This window comes from Cebus imitator, unplaced genomic scaffold (assembly GCF_001604975.1).
Source record: "Cebus imitator isolate Cc_AM_T3 unplaced genomic scaffold, Cebus_imitator-1.0 Scaffold225, whole genome shotgun sequence".
NCBI classification, from domain to species: domain Eukaryota; kingdom Metazoa; phylum Chordata; class Mammalia; order Primates; family Cebidae; genus Cebus; species Cebus imitator.
The window spans coordinates 2938143-2950889 of NW_016107540.1; positions in this window are offsets into that span (position 1 = coordinate 2938143).

Genomic DNA, 12747 nt, shown 5'->3' on the forward strand with positions numbered 1-12747 from the left:
ACCTATACTTTTTTCCTTTTATGTTGTGTTCTTGTCTTGTTTTCATATCAGGGTAATGCTCGCCTCATGGAATGAGTTTGGAAGTATATTTTCCCTCTTCAATTTTTTTAAGAATTTCAGAAGGAATGGTATTAGTTATTTTTTAAATGTTTGGTAGAATTTAATAGTGAAGTCATCTGGACCAGGGCTCTTCTTTGATGAGAGACTTTGTGTTATGGATTTGATCTCATTACTTATTATCAGTTTTACCAATTAATTATTAATAAAAACAATAGTGACTTTAAAGTGGGGAAATGGATCAAAATTAACATCATCAATACTAACCAACTTCATGTGCTTCTTAATACTGAGGAGGTCACAACATGGCTTACGAAATAATCCTGCCCAAACTTGCATTATTTGAGACATCAGAAAAACCCAAACTGAGAGGATGCCCTAGAATGTAACTGGCATTGTTAATGATATAAAATACAAAGGGCCAAGAGTCTTTTCCAGATGACAGAAGTCTAAAGAAACATGATGATGAAACGCAATGTGTGCAGCAGAACTGGACCCTGGACCAGAAGCTAAATGGCTTTGAAGACATTTCTGGAAACTGAGAAATTGAAATAGAGATTGTTATTTTGATCATCATACTGCAAAAAGGTTAAAGTTCCTGAATTTGACAACTATACTGTGGTTATGATAGAAATGTCCTTGTTCTTAGAAAATACATGCTGAAGAATCATGAAGTAAATGATATAATATATGCAATTGACACTCAAATGGGCTAGAAAAAAATTGATATATGGAGAAAGAAATGAAATATGGCAAAATATTAAGCAGGATAAGTCTGTATGAAAAGTGCATAGGAGTTCTTTATTCATTCTTGCCAACTTGTCTACAAGCAAAATTATTTCAAAATTTAAAAGGGAAAAAATAAAATATTATGTGTCAAGACACTAGAGATTGAAAAATAAAATTCAGTATTTTTGGTTTCCATTCCAAGTCTCAGTTTCCTCATAAGCACAATGGGAACTTAATAATATCCCTCTCAATGGCTGCTGAGGAACATGAAATAAAATGTGAAAACATCAATTACAGAACTCACCCATAATAATGGGCATTCAATGAATGCAAGTTCACTCTAAAATGTTGAGCAATTATCTCCAAAAAATAGATAAAGGAAAACTGGTGGAGTCCATGCAGCTTACCCTTTCTTACTAAAAATAAATAGTATTGTGCCCTCAAACTGTGCTGACTGAAGTGAGTTACATGACTATTTTTTTTCCCTTGGTTAAGATGTTTTCTAACGTTGTTCAATTTTATTCTACATGCAAATATGTTTTTGTGCCTAATGTTGACTCTACAAAGTGTTCAGTATGTGAGCAGCCTCCAAATTAATTTTTTTTAAAAAACGGATACATGGGTTTTTTTTAAAACATGACGTTTAATAATGCCTGAAATAAAGCATGAGCAGCAACCTAAACACCACTGTCCTCACTAGATTTGGGTACCAATGTCTGCATAACATTTTTCACCTTGAAGGTTTGAGAAAGTTAAATGGAAAATGAGACATAATTTTTTCAAATTTGAAGATCAAGTTCAACAAACACTAGCATTAACGTGAGCCAATACAAGAAGCAGAAGGAGTAAATGGGAAAGAAAATTACCTTAGAGATTTTTGAATCCAATGCTCTGAGAGTAACTACCACTTGCTGAGTGCCTTATATGTGTGAGTCATGGTGCACATCCATCGTGTAAGTTACATATTATTATTCCCATTTTCTAGATGAGGAAAGTAAGGTTAAAGAGTTACATATTTGCCCAAATCGCTATTCGCTTAAACGGAAAATCTCTTGAATCCTAGGGCAGTTTTCTTTTCTGGCCTCCAGACGAAGCCACTAAAGGCAATATTCTATTTGCCTCTGAGCTCACACAGCCCCTTCTCCTCCTACTGTGTCTCTTGCCCCTCCCACGATGTTTTTTATGCATATGCTTGTGCTCCAAGAGAAAAGCAGAGATTAGGAAGAATTTTGAATCTATTTCATCCAGGTTGCTTTATTATTTATTTATTTTTATTGATTGATTTGTTTTTTTGAGGCAAAGTCTCACTCTGTCACCCAGGCTGGAGTACAGTGGCACAACCTCGGCTCACTGCAACCTCGGCCTCCCAGGTTCAAGCAACTCTTGTGCCTCGTCCTCCCAAGTAGCTGTAATTGCAGGGGTGAGCCACCGCACCTGGCTAACTTTGGTATTTTTAGTAGAGATGGGTTTTTACCATGTTGACCAGGGTGGTCGCAAACTCCTGACCTCAGGTGATCCACCCGCCTCAACCTCCCAAAGTGCTGGGATTACGGGCGCGAGCCACCGCACCCAGCCCAGGTCTCTTTATTTACCCCCAGCAGCATCCCTAGGTTTTCCCGGAGGCAATGACCCAATTCAGTAAAAACAAGACCACAGTGGAATTAGGAGATTCGAGTTTAGCCCAGCTGCTCCGCCACACAGGTGCACCATGGGCGCACCTGTCTAATCAAAGCTTAATTCCTTTGACTTTGTTCCCCCTCAGGCATTGAGAAATTGAGTCCTATCATTAAGTCCTCCAGCTCAGCACACCAGAGAGGTACACACTAGGGATCAGTCATACCAAGGATCCTCCAAATGCACGGTTCTGAGAAACCCTCTGAGAGCAGAAAAAACAAAAAGAAGATTGTTCTGGACCACGTGATCACGAGACAGCCTGGAACACTGGTGCCCCGCACGGGGCCCCTGAAGATTTCTCAGTGATCTGAGTGACATCATCAGTTCTCACGAGATGTGGGGCTCTCAGCGGTGGACAGCGAGGGCTGGGGGTAAAACCCAGATGGAGAATAGAAAATTAGCCCATGGCGAATATTGATTTGAATGTTTCCTCTTTTTTAACATGCAGTTTTAACCTATTTTTAGAGCTTAAAAAAACTTCAAAAACATTCCAGGAGGATAAAAAACATGGTAGACACACGTCTGTCTTCCTGAACAACACAATCCACACAGCGTGCGGCAGGTGTGCAGGAACTTGATTAGACATGGGCGCACAGGGTACCCCCAACAGACAGGAAGGATTTCCTTTCTGTAAGAAGATCGCGCTCCAGGCCACCCCGCTGGCAAGCAGAAGCCAGTTTTCTGAGTCTGTTGCTCTCTCCGCTCTTCCATACTCTCTGGTTTTCTTGACAGGACTTTCAACCAAGTCAAACTCAGTATGATTCCAAGATAATTTGTCCCCAAAGTTGTCTTTATGTTAAATCAAGACACACCTCGGGTTGCGCTTTAAACACGGTGGGACGCTGCGGGGCTGCACACAGGCGCGCCAGTCCCTCCCTTCCCAGGGAGGGTGGCAGGTTCTGCTGAGACGCCTTGTCTCCCCTCCCTCCCATGACGCCTTACATGGAAAGCCTGATTACTCCTATCCTCCTGTTCATTTAAATCCCCTGAGGCATCAAAGATTTATTTTTTTTTTACTGACAATGATTGCCCTTTCCATGATAAAGTAGCAGGCAGGAGGGAGGCAGCCCCATGTGTGCGCTCCTCGTGACTAATTAGCCACCAGCCGAAGAGAGCAGCCCCACACAAGTGACTGATTTCAATGCGTTTCTCAAATGTGATTGAATGCAGAAGCGCATCTTTGAAATATCCATCTTGTTGTCAAAATGGTAATCATGACACAGGGCTGCTTTATTACACAGAAGCAGAGTCAGGCAGTTAAGACGCAGCAAATGATGGGCTCTACAGATGCTCTCTAAAAATAAAATGTAAAAGGTCCACCTGCCACCCCCACTTAGAGCCGGCTTCTAAATGTTCCTACGGTCTTCTCAAGACAAGTGGAATAAACTTTCTGAAGCAGTTAGGCAACTCTGATTCTCAAATTCAGCTCCCAAATTCCAGATCCAGTGGTAAATTTGACAGTCATTTTCCTGACACTAACACCACCTCTGTCCCCAACTCAAAGCATCAGGGAGTAAATGTTTAGAAGTTTTAGTGAAACAGAACTTAGTTTTTCCCAATAGATGGAGAAAAGACAGCTTGGTTCAATAGGCCAGTGTCAGTGGAAGTCAGCTAAGCAGCTGCTGTGCTGCACCATTCGCTCATCACGTTCATGCCCTTTCCTCCCTTAGCCCTGGAAAACCACAGCTGCCCTGTGGACTGCAGTGACCCAGCTGAAGGTCAGGACCTTAGCAGGAAGGACCTGAGGATAGAGATCAGTGTGGCGTGTCCTGGGCATGTGCCTCACACAGAAGTTGCCCCATGTATACAAGTGAGGAGGTTGGCAGGGCCACTCGCAGCAGTGGCTCTAGCAGAGCACGTTACCACTCACCCAGCCATGGGATTTTATCCAAAGGAAGGGGCACTTCTTAATCACCTGCCCAGCTCTAGAGCTATAAAGGCTCCAAGGGAATATACAAGCTCATGGTCAGCCCAAAATTGAAAGAACACAAATGAAAAGCAGGTAGTTGATGATGTTGTACTAGGAATGGAGACAGATGAGCCTGGAGTTTGGTCTGTAATCAACGTGCTGAATTTTACATAAGAGAAAGCTGCTCTTATGCAAAGAGCCATGAGCTGAGAATGAGCTATGCCCCATGAGGTAGCCGACCTCCAAGAGCCTCCCCATGATCCCCACTTCTTGGCATTAAAATCTTATGCAGTCCCTACCACAAGCAAGCACGGCAGAAGTGATTCTGTGCCACAGGTTATAAAGACACAGCCTGCAGCTTCCATCTTGGGCACAGCTTTGCTCGTCTGATGCTCTCTCTCTGGAACCACGTGCTCTGGGAAGGGCCATGTTGTGAGCAGCCCCATGGAAAGATCCACAGGGTAAAAATGGAAGCTTCCTGCCCACACCATGTGAATGGGTCCTCCAGCCCCAACCAATGTCACGAGACTTCAGTGCCACCCTTGGATTCCTGCCCCCCCGAGTCTGTGTGAGATAATACATGCATGCTGTCTCCTGCCAAGTTTCAGGGTACTTATTGCACAGTGATAGGTAACCAATAAAGCTGACGAGGAAATGACAACTCTGCCCATGAAAACAACCCAGTGGAGTATGTGGCTGAATCAGCAGTGTAGAGGAGATGCTTCCAAGTGCATCTTTAAAACTTTTCATTGAACAGGGCTAGAGGGAACAGCATCGGAGATGCTCCCCCAACACCTGTATTAGTCTGCTGGGGCTGCCATAGCAAAGTACCACAGTTTGTGAGGCTTAAACCACAGAAACGTTCTTTCTCCCAGTTCTGGAGGCTGTAAGTCTGAGATCATGGTGCTGCACAGCCCTCCTTCTAAGAGGAGGCTGAGAGGGAAGGACTTGCTTCAGGCCTCTCCTGGGCTTGTAGATGGCATGTTCTTCCTGTGTGTTCACATTGTCTTCCGTATGTGCATATCTGTGCCATACCTCCCCTTGCCAGGACAACAGTCCTATTGGATTGATGCCCACCCCGATGACCTCATTTTAACTTGATTACCTCTGTAAAGACCCTGTCTTTATATAAGGTCACATTCATAGGTACTTGGGGGTAGGGTTTCTGCACAGGAATCTTGTGGAACATAATTCATCTTCTAACACTTCCTCATTCTGTATCCTCCAAAGCACCTGCCTTATTACTGGGTGAGAAACAGGAGGTCCAGTCAGCAGGCAGCAATTTTTCGCAAAAGAACCCACCTCTGGTGTTTTTGGTTTTTTGGTTTTTAAAATTTTTATTTTCTTTCTTTCTTTATTTGGAGATGGAGTTTTGCTCTTGTCGCCCATTCTAAAATGCAGTGGCACGATCTCAGCTCACTGCAACTTCAGCCTCCCATGTTCAAGCCACTCTCCTGCCTCAGCCTCCTGAGTAGGTGGGATTACAGGCATGCACCACTATGTCTGGCTAGTTTTTGTATTTTTAGTAGAGATGGGGTTTCACCATGTTGGCCAGGTCGATCTCGAACTCCTGACTGAGGTGATCCACCCACCTCAGCCTCCCAAAGTGCTGGGATTATAGGCGTGAGTCACCGCCCCTAGCCAAGAACCACCATCCAGTGTTCTAAATCCACAACTCAAAGCCACTGTGAGCAAAACGGACTGCACAGGTGTTCTTTGTGACTTTGCCCAGCAAGAGGGAAAACACTGTGAAAATGAAGACTGTCTTTCTATTGTTATTTCTCCACAGTTGCTTTTTAAACTAATGCCCTGTCAGCCACACAGAGGTGACATTCAAAACTGAAGTCAGTCATAGAGAGTGATCTATATGTATATGAAGCCATTTCCCTGTTGTTGGTTAAAATGAAATCTGTAATACAATTTCTTGTATCATCATTGCTCTTGTAAATGTGTACCCAGAGGCCATTCTGTGATGGCCACCTGCAAAATTTAGAACAAATATGTTTCTGTAGTCGCCACAATTATTCAAATGTAAGAGAAATGTACAGTTTCCTGAAAGATTCTATTTGAAGTAGTTTTGTTTTAGTATTCCAAATTCACCTTTGAATGGCTGTAAAAGATACAAGTCTCTCCTTTCCCTAATCCCTAAGGGAAGTACAAAGCTCTTTAATGCCTGTCATGATTAACTTTCCCTGCAGGTTGCCAGGATACCCTGGGAGTGTGTGCCTTACTGCCAGTGGTAAATGACCATGTCCACCAATGCTCGAGATTTAATATGCCGAGCTAAAGACGGCATAAGAAAGATGACGCCTCTGTCATTTTGCTGCAACCTTCCTACCGATGTGACTGGTAATGTGGGACTGGAGTTAGAGGACAGTGAGATTAGTTTCAAGCACTTTTAAGGAGTATGTAAATTGTTTCTTTATAAGAGGATGTGATTGTTAACATAAATCTCAGAATAAACAACATAGACCCTTCCAAAAGCACAAAACTGGAAGTAACAAGTAAAGCTCTAGTATGAATCAGAAAACACATACTAAGAAAAAAAAAATTGACTTATTGTAAATGTTACTTATCCTAGTTGGGTTTCCAAAACCTAGACTAGAACTTAGGAAGAAGTGAGAATTAAGTCTCTTCTGGTTCTGGTACCTACTGGATGCTGAAACCTCTTTCTAACGCCCCTGAGCCCTGCCTTCATCCTCTGTAAGAGAGACATTTAAATGCTGTGTAAAAGGCATAGGTTAAGGACTAGAAATAAAACAAGAAACGGCCATCTGTCATTAAGGAAATCATAGATCACAGAGATAAGCATACTATTCAAACACAAATTTAATAAATGTTAAGTCAAATCTTGTTCTAGGCATTGGTATACATGAGGGAACAAAATGAAGGCCTTATGAAGCTCATAAATGAATGCAATACAGGACAAGCAATGGGAAAAGCTACAGAAGACCAGAGGATGGGCCCTGAAGTGAGACTGGGGGCTGGAGATAGTCAGGCCATTTCTTCCTCAAACACACTGTACCGTGCCTGAGTGCCTCATATATGTCCAAAATTCTGCCAAGCATCAGTGATACAGTACGGAGTAAGAAAAGCCCTGTTTCTTCCTTCTGGAATTTAAATTCTAGGTGGGAATATAGACAATTAAATAAGCAATTGGAGTCCTAATCACAATTAACTTTAGTACTCATGTAAGAAGTCATGATTATGATAATTAAATTACATGACAAAGTGCCTAGCACAGAGTAGGCACTCAAAAAATGCTTGGTATTTTCACAAACTAAACAGTTTTACTTGTATGCAGAGAGAAGTTATAAACAATAGTACATTGTAACCATTTCAGGAGCAGAGAAGGTTAACACAGGAAGTTTTGATGGATCATATAACCTTGAATTAAGTACAAGGTCCTGGTTCCCCATCTCTGTAGACTCCTATTTGTCCAGCCCAGACTAATTTTTCTATCCTAATTTCACTGTCTAGGAGAGCTCATTAAGAGATTTACCTGATCAGACTAAATGTTTCTTTCCTTAATCCATCTCATTACACTTTCAACACCCCTGGTACTGGCCTAAACATTTGAATTTCATAGCTCCATTAATGCAAATAGAATCTCATCAAGGTCTAAAGATTCCTAGGAGAGCCGCCATCGAAGGTCTTCATTTGAATGCATAAGATAGCAGCATCCCCTTGCATATTTTCCTTGTTTACAATGATACTTTCAGCCAGAGGTGAGATCATCAGTGCTATGCAAAGTGAATGAATACATTTCAGATTCTCTAAGAGCCTGAATGAACCCAGATCCCTTTATTCAACTTCAGATGCATCCAATAAAGTGTTTGTGATAAGATGAAATAGGCATTGAGCAGCGACCTATACAGAATTATTAACATTCAAATGCAATTGATACTTATGACAACATGAAGAAGAACCATGAAAGACAAAAAAATAAATAAATAAAAAGATAGAAGGAGAGGTCATTGCCAAAGTATGCACCAGTAAGAAACCTCTGCTGCTCTCTCAGAGGACCGAGAGAAAACCCTCCTGCAAAGAGCAAATGTGAATTTGAATCCTTACCTCAGTTCTACCAGCTAACAGACCTTGACGAAGTCAATAAACTGTCTTGCCTACCTTCTCCATCTGAAAACACGGATAATAACCTTTCCATCAGAGCTGCAGTGAGGACTCAGACAACAGCAGACTAGAGGAATTATTTACACAATACTTGGAAAATAGATAATGTACAAAGAACCAGAGATACAATAGGAATTAATTTCTACAAAACTATGTATACACACTTTAACACTCACACAAACACATACAAGGAATCAGGAAAGAGTTGATTTCTTTCTTATTCAAACTAAGATAAGAGATTTTCTAAAGGGTAAAAAACACCCAACTCATTATTTGGCTGTTATGAGCTTGATATCAGAATTTAAAAAGGATAGTACAAGGGAACATAATTGGAAATCACTCTCATTAAGGGAAAAAAGCAATATTATATAAAAATGTCTAGGAATTATTTCCCACAGGGTACTAAGAACACGTAATGACCAAGTAGGACTTCTCTAAAAAACACAAAGATGTTGCAACCTCAAAAATCAAATTTTTTTTTGAGACAGTCTTACTCTGTTACCCAGGCTGGAGTGCAGTGGCATGATCTCGGCTCACTGCAACCACCACATCCTGGGGTCAAGTGATTCTCCTGCCTCAGCCTCCCGAGTAGCTGGGATTACAAGTGCATGTCACCATGCCCAGCTAATATTTATATTTTTAGTAGAGAAAGGATTTCACCATGTGGGCCAGGGTGGTCTCAAACTTCTGATCTTAAGCGATCTGCCCACCTCAGCCTCCCAAAGTGCTGTGATAGCAGGCATGAGCAAATGCACGTGATCAGAAATCAATTTTAATAATTTAGGATAATTATTTTAATAATTAAAATAATAATTTTCCTAGAGCAATAAAAAATTACTGTTTCAAAATAGTAAAATTGAATATTTATGATTTAAAATACACTTGGGAGCTAGAATAAAAAGGATTTTCATAGCCTGATAAACGACAGCTTGCAGGAATCCAGAACAAACATGATAACTAATGCAGAAAAAACAAGAAACAAAACAAATTCTCACCGTTTCCATTTAACATTGTACTGAAGATTTTAGCCAGTGCAACAAGAAAACTTTCTTTAAAAATTAAGAAAAAAAAGAAAGAAATCAAAGTCTCTATTCAAACAACATATTGCAAATAGTATGGCGTCTCCGATAATTACTATATTAAAATGTTTTTATGAAAAGAAAACTGCAAGGAGAGACATCGGCAAGGTGGCTGGCTAGGGGTATGTAATGTTCAGCCCTACAACAAAAAAAGGACCCTAACAACAACAACAAAAAGAAACCACATTTCAACTAGAGTGCCTAAAGAAGACACTGGAATACAGCAAAGGATGACAGAAATCCTGTGAAGCATGGAAACTCAGGGTGGCCCCATAAAGAGAGAAGTGATATTTTCTGCCTCTGCAAAATCATATTCTCAGCCAGGATAAGCTCAGAGCCAGTAGGGACTTCTCACTGTAGGGGAAAGGTAAGCAAGGGATTCCCAGAAGTCCCCATTAGCACTACAGACTCCTGCAGACCTTGCTACAGGAGAGTTCACAATTCTCACAGGCCCTGAGGCTAGTTTACAGCTCTGCCGGGAGTCCGAGTGGCTGCATCGCTCTAAAGAAGGAGCCCACGTGAACCAATCTGCTTCAGAATAACCAGTCTGCTTCAGAATAGCACTTCGTGAATCAAACTGCTTCAAAATAGCACCATCTTGAGATGAAAGGGACTACAAGACTGCATTTGGCTCCAGGGGTCATTTGGAGGCAGGATGGGCTCTGCTGTTATTCCACCATGCTCACACAACTGGCTGCAACACTATGAACCTGGCTACTCAAAGCCTAGACCCAGCACACCAGCCACGTCACTAGCACCCAACCCCAAGTGGATGTCTGCAACCCAAAGAACAGGAAATTATTCACAGCAGAGAGGCTGCCCCTGTGACCAGCAGAACCACCATATTTTGTGTACCTCCTTAGGGACTAAGGCCTCCTCAGTGACCTCACTCCCCACACTGTCAACCTTGCAACTGGCAGAACCACTGTGTTTTGTGCTTACCCTCCAGGGCCTGAGGACCAGCTCACCCAGTAGCACCATAGCCAATACAGCCATGCCACTGGCTCCACAAATATTTGCAGCCTAAACCACTGAGGAACTCACAAACACCATTGACACTGATTATAGCTGAAGAAATTATGTGAAGACTACAACAATGCACCCACCTAGAATCAAAGCCAAAGTATCCCACCCAAACAACATGCTAGGACCCATCTACAGAAAAAAGTATTTCCTTACAAAAGCTACTCCACAAAATTTTAAGAGTCAACTGTCCCACCAAGATGCAAAGATATCAGATTAGAACACAAGAAACATGACAAGGCAAAAAAAGCATGACAACCTCAAAGAAAAACAATAATTCTCCAGTAACAGACCGTCTCAAAAAAGAAAATCTGTGAAAGCCTGTAAAGAAATGAAAAATAATGATCTTAAGAAAACACAGTGAAACATAATACATATAAAAAGCTCAACAAAATCAGAAAAGGAACTCATGACTTTTAATGAGAAATTCAATGAAGAGATAAATATTACAAAATAATGAACCAAACACAAATCTTGGAGCTGAAGAATTCAACAAGTGAAATTAAAAAATATAATTGAGTGTTTCAACAACAGAATAGATCAAGCAAAATGAATTTTTGAACTTGAAGATGGATCTTTTGAAATAACCCAATCTGACAAGAAATAAGAAGAAAATAATAAAGAGTAAAGAAAGTCTATGGAGCTGATGGGGCACCATAAACTGAACAAATGTTTGCATTATGGGAATATTAGAAAGAGAAGCAGGAAAGAAAAAAGCCATATATGACAAACCCAGAGTGAACATTATACAGATCAGAGAAAAACGGAAAGCTTTTGTTCTAAGATCTGGAACAAGAAAAGGATGCTCACTATTTCCACTCAACATAGTACTAGAAGTTCTAGCCAGATAGATCAGACAAGAGAAAGAAATAAAAGGCCTCCAGATTGAAAAAGAGAAAGTCAAATTGTCTCTCTTTGCAGATGACATGATCATATACATAGAAAATCCTAAGGACCACACACACACACACACACACACACACACACACACACAAACTGCTAGTACTAATAAAAAAAAAAACAGTAGTAAAGTTGCAGGATACAAAATAATAAACATGCAAAAATCAGAAGTGTTTCTGTATGCCAATAGCAAGCTCTTTGAAAAAGACATCAAGAAAGCAATCCTAGGTACAACAGCTACAGATGATAAAATACTGAGAAATAAATTTAGCTGAGAAGGTAAAAGAGCTTTATAATAAAAGCTATGAAGTATTGATAAAATAAATTGAAGAAGACACAAGTAAATGGAATGATATTTACATTTGTGGACTGAAAGAATTAATATTGTTTAAATGTTCACATTACACAAACCAATCTACAGATTGAATGCAGTCCGTATTAAAATATCAATGACATTCTTCACATAGAAGAAAACAATCCTAAAATGTATTTGGAACCACAAATGTTCCTGAAAGCCAAAGCAAACTTCAGCAAAAAGAACAAAGCTGGAAGCATCACATTGTCTGACTTCAAAATTTACCACAAAGATGTATTAAATGAAGCAACATATGTATTAGCATAAAAGTAGACACAGAGGCCGATGGTGCAGAATAAAAACCCAGAAATAAATCCATGCACTTACAACCATTTGCTTTGTACACAGGCATCAAGAACACGTGTTGAGGAAAAAGAAATAGTCTCTTCAACAAGGGTGCTGGAAAACCCATATATCCATATGCAAAAAAAAACCAAAACAAAGCAAAACTAGACACCTGTCACTATCTACAAAAAATGAATTCAAAATTGTTTAAAATGTAAATGTGAGCCTCGAAATTATAAAATTACTAAAAGAAAACATAGGGAAGGCTGTATGCATTGGCTCACACCTCAATCACACCTCTAATCCCACACTTTGGAAAGTCAGGGTGGGTAAATCACCGGAGGGTAGAAGTTCAGGACCAGTCTGAACAACATGGTGAAACCCCATCTCTACTAAAAATACAAAAACTAGCCAGGCATGGTGGCACAAGCCTATAACCCCGGCTACTTGGGAGGCTGAGGCAGGAGAATAGCCTGAACCTGGAAAGTGGAGATTGCAGTGAGCCAAGATTGTGCCAGTACTCTCCTGCCTGGGTGACAGAGCAAGACTGCATCTCAAGAAAAGAAAGAAAGAAAGAAAAGAAAGAAAGAGAAAGAAAGAAAGAA